This window comes from Montipora capricornis, chromosome 10, assembly GCF_036669925.1.
Source record: "Montipora capricornis isolate CH-2021 chromosome 10, ASM3666992v2, whole genome shotgun sequence".
Lineage (NCBI taxonomy): Eukaryota > Metazoa > Cnidaria > Anthozoa > Scleractinia > Acroporidae > Montipora > Montipora capricornis.
The window spans coordinates 47378230-47382549 of NC_090892.1; the positions used below are offsets into that span (position 1 = coordinate 47378230).

At 38.0% G+C, this 4320-nt stretch overlaps 1 long non-coding RNA gene across 1 annotated transcript; it reads left to right on the forward strand.

Moving 5' to 3' along the window:
- The first annotated feature begins 817 nt into the window (after window positions 1-817).
- On the forward strand, window positions 818-4104 carry LOC138019864 (uncharacterized). The gene is made up of 4 exons (XR_011126245.1): window positions 818-935; window positions 1394-1513; window positions 1843-2034; window positions 2990-4104. It is a non-coding gene; the product is annotated as an uncharacterized lncRNA (long non-coding RNA).
- Window positions 4105-4320: the final 216 nt, after the last annotated feature.

Sequence of the window (4320 nt, forward strand, 5' to 3'; positions counted from 1 at the left end):
GGAGGGGGGGGGGGGGCGGGGGGGATTTACGTGAATTCAAGTCGGACTTAGGTCGACTTGTTTGACTGGACGGACAAATTCCAGACAACAAAGTCGATTTGTTCGTCTTTTACTTTGGATGTTATACTGGTCTTCGTTGTGATAAGCGGATATAGTTTCAGTTTCATTTCTCTTCCACCGGTCACTAGTTGGTGTGGTATTCTTTTTGTCTCTTTGCGCGTGTGGCTGTGTTAAGGTCTTGGTGCAACTTGACCTATTTTTGTGTGGTTAATACTGTTATTGTAATTTTTGGTGCCAAAGATAAAGTTCGGTTATCTTTGACGGTGAAATACCGGTAGCCGTTCGCTAAACCGCCGGACTACAACTCACTGGTGGCATTTGATTTTGCTTGCAAGGGCTTAAGATCTTCAGTATCTAATTGCGATGATATTTTTTCCTTTCATCTCATAACAGATTCTCTTGATATTATCTCGTTAACCTTTATCAAATATAAGGCCTAAACGCATGAGGAAATGGAAATCTTAAACTTGTGGATACAGCTGACCAAACAATTTTTCTCGATTGACGCTGTTAGAGAACAACTTAATCACTTGATCAGATTTAGTTTTAGTTTTTATTAATTCACTTTTTTTATTGCGTTCCAGTTGTAATAAACCGAGATCCTTAAATTAACAACTTACACCTAAATTCTTGAGAAAGGATTACGATTTTCCAACAGCTTGTCCGTCAAAGGACATGGTAGTAACGTTCTTACTATTTACCCAGCTTTGAAAAATATCGATTTTAGAATCATAATGTTAACAATTAAAATTCCTCTTAACTCTATTTCAAGGTGCAAAACAGTACATTACATTTGAACACTTGGTGTTGTCACCAACTTGAAAAGAAAATTAAGAATCGAAACGAAGCAAGGCTAACAATATAGAAGACTATACGTAAGTAATGCAAGGCACTAAAGCTTGGTTTTCAACTGACATTTCTAAAAGCGAGTCCTGGAATTATTTCGTATCAAAGAACGTCAACTCTCGGTTTTGAAACTGAACTGTCGACACGTTATTCAGTCAAAAACCGCAGACTTGAGAATTTTACAGTTCTTGAAGGGTTTGTAAAGGAAACCTGCTCATGGAGAAAAATAAGAATTCGGTCACCCCAAGAAAAACTCCCGTGATTGTGGGCTACGGGCTATATAGTTAGCAGAGGGTTTGTTCAGTAGTATGCGTTGAAATTAACTTTTTTTTCCCGTTTTGTGTTTTCAGCGAGCTCTTTTACAGAAGGTTTCCTGACCCTTTCTTGCGTAATGAAGATGCAGGAGATTTATCTTTAAAAATGCATGGGGAATATTCAACTTATTCTGCTTTATAATACATATTGTTATTTCTTCTGTTTTAATCAGATATTCTTCAGTGATTTCCAGTTGAACCACTGATCACATCATCAATTTGCTAATTTGTATGCCAAAAAAAATCAAACAGAAAAGGCCATTCTTCATTATTTTGGAAACTCTTTCAAATAGGTAATAATTAATTTTTACTTCATAGACACTTAAAACGGCCACAAGTTTGTTGGTGTTATAACACTATTAGGTACTACTACCCTAGTGAACTTAAGTGTTTACTTACTTACAAACTAAAACTTAAGACACCAATTAACTTTAAGTAAAGGAGTCTGCGTATGTTGCGTTTGCTTATATTTGCTAGTGAGGACCACTTGTTCTGGGAAAAGGCCGTAATGTAAATCTTGAGCGGGCAAACAAACGTGTGTGCTCTACTGCTTAGACGAACTCCTTTGCACGACTAAGAACGTTCTGGAAAATTAATCTGAAATATTTTTCTCATTCCATAGACTTGGAGCATGAGAGTGACTGGATTCTGTGTTTTTGACCTGTTGATTCTGCTGGCCTTATTCACTGGAGTGACGTCACAGTCCAGTTGTTATGTGAAGTACAATGGCTGTAGTGTCCCATTCGGCTTAGATTTCATTTACAAGAGCACCTTCAAGCACGCTTGCAATAAGCATGATGTCTGCTATAACTGCGTAAGAAAAATAAATTGCATATCTCTTAAGGGCACCATTTCTGAAAGGGCCTGGGGTGAGTGGGATGTGCCATTATATCGCTGTAGTGCTGTAAACTGCTTTTCTTTCGAACTTGAAAATCTTTATACTGACATATACAAGAAAGCACAAAGGACATTTCTTGCCGAATAAGATTTCTTCTTCGTTTCCTTAAAATTTCTGACGAACAGGGTTTTTTTCCTGAGGAAATAAAAAGAAGTTACTCCCTCATCCCAGTACCAGACCCTAAAGCGAATCAGGGCAAGACCTTGGAAACTGAGGTGGATGTGTTGCGGATAAAATCAGGTTTCAGGTTGACTCCGTTTCTACCTGTAGGCTAAATTGGTGATCCTCACTTACCTAGGTTGAATATGCACTCAAATGAATTGAAGAAACTCTTTATGGACCCTAAATTAAGCCGAAAGAAAAACTAGATCAAGGTTAGGATTAGTTTTGCTTATTATACATGGCTATCAATTATGACTTATTATACAAAAGTAAATAATGAAAAGAACAGCGTTAAGTTGAGCACGTTCGATTCGTGGTTGCAGTGTGGTGGTGAAAACATACGACTATAGACCTAGAGCGTCTGAGTTCGATTACCAGTAAGTACATAGTACAGTTCTTTGTTCCCTTACTATTTTGCTATGTTAAGATTGAATGGATAAGTGTAGGAATACAGAAATCGATAAGTTGACAAGAAACATTAAGAAGATGTGCTGAGATGCGTAAGACACAGCTGGATGGAGGGTATAGGGGTTTTCAATCCTTTATGGGGGATTGATTGCTGATTTAAACTAGGTCTAGTGCATATTCAGCTTAGGGAAAACGAGGATCACCAATTTAACTGAGGTAAAAAAAGGGTTAAACTTGAGCCCGGATTTGACCTATAACAGATGGAGGTGTTAAATTTTAATTTACGAAAATGTTTTCACAGGGTCAACGCTGGGGATGGTCGCAGAAGGATTGTGATGAGAGATTCAAGACAGACATGTACAAATTGTGCGAAGTTAAGATAGGAAGGAAGCGCTTTTTCAAGAACTGGTTTGACAAGGTCAAACTATGTAAGAATACTGGTGCAGAGTCTTACTACAGTGCGGTGAGAACAGCAGGACATCTTTATTATGAAAATGTGTCGCCAGATTGGTGCAAAGAAATTTGCACAAAAGAATATGGTGATCCAGCCGTCGAAATATCCATAAACCGTTAAGACTGATGTTATTTTAAACTTAGAAAAAATTTCTTTGAAATCAATTCTTTGAAATAAAATCCATCTGGTCGTAGTTAAACAACGCGTTAAGTTAAATAATCCAATCACGACTCAAAAAAAAAAAGAAAAAAAAAAAAAAGAAAAAGAAACAAAAAAATTGATTCCAAGGCCGAGAAAGCTCGTGTTGGCATGATCTTACCTCTGGTTGACTGAAATTGTTGTGCGAGATTGTTAAACTAATCACCAAACTTATAATGCTTGACTGCAAATAAGAGATTTCGAAATTAGTTTCAACACTTACTTTAGGCAACTCTACTGTGCTATAGTACTGTTTCTGTGTTGTTCCTCAAAAGGTGGCGACAAGGTTTCGCGGTTAAAAACTTCCCCCTTGTAAAATTTCCGGCCTGTTAGCCCGACACAAGTGAAGCCTTTTAAATCCTTTAATACCACTATACTCTGTCGATATCTTTGACTCTCTTTATGCAACTGAGTATTTCCACAATCTTTTAGTTTCTCCGGGGTTATAAAGATACACATCCCATGCATATATGTCGCCAGCAATTTACTAACTTACTCCGAGTTCCCTGCTATAAACGAGCTTACTCTAGTCTCCTAACCAGTATCCTTCGTACCCCATTTTAATAGAGCAAAAACGTCAGAGCCATTAAGTTTTCACTCAATGCAAAGGCACGTTTGCAAAACTAAGAGACTAGATTCTCTACACTAATGTCTCCAACCCCATCACTTTGCGCTAGTTTAACTATTTACCTTGCATCCGCCATACGGTGGCTATTAAATAGAATAAATTAAGTGAAAGGAATTATTAAATTTTCGATCTTCAATATGGTGTTGAGATTCCTGATGTTCTGATTGGTTCACTCAATCTCAGCTAATGTCCTCGGCTGAGAGATATTTGGCCGAGAAGTGAAGCGTCGAGGGCAAATGTGAAATCTTGCGGACAATCTCTCAACCAAGGACAATCATTTAGTGGAGACACTAGCAAGCCAGAAAAGGGTTTATGACGGGGGGACGGTGCAGGGATGACGCAGTGGTGTTAG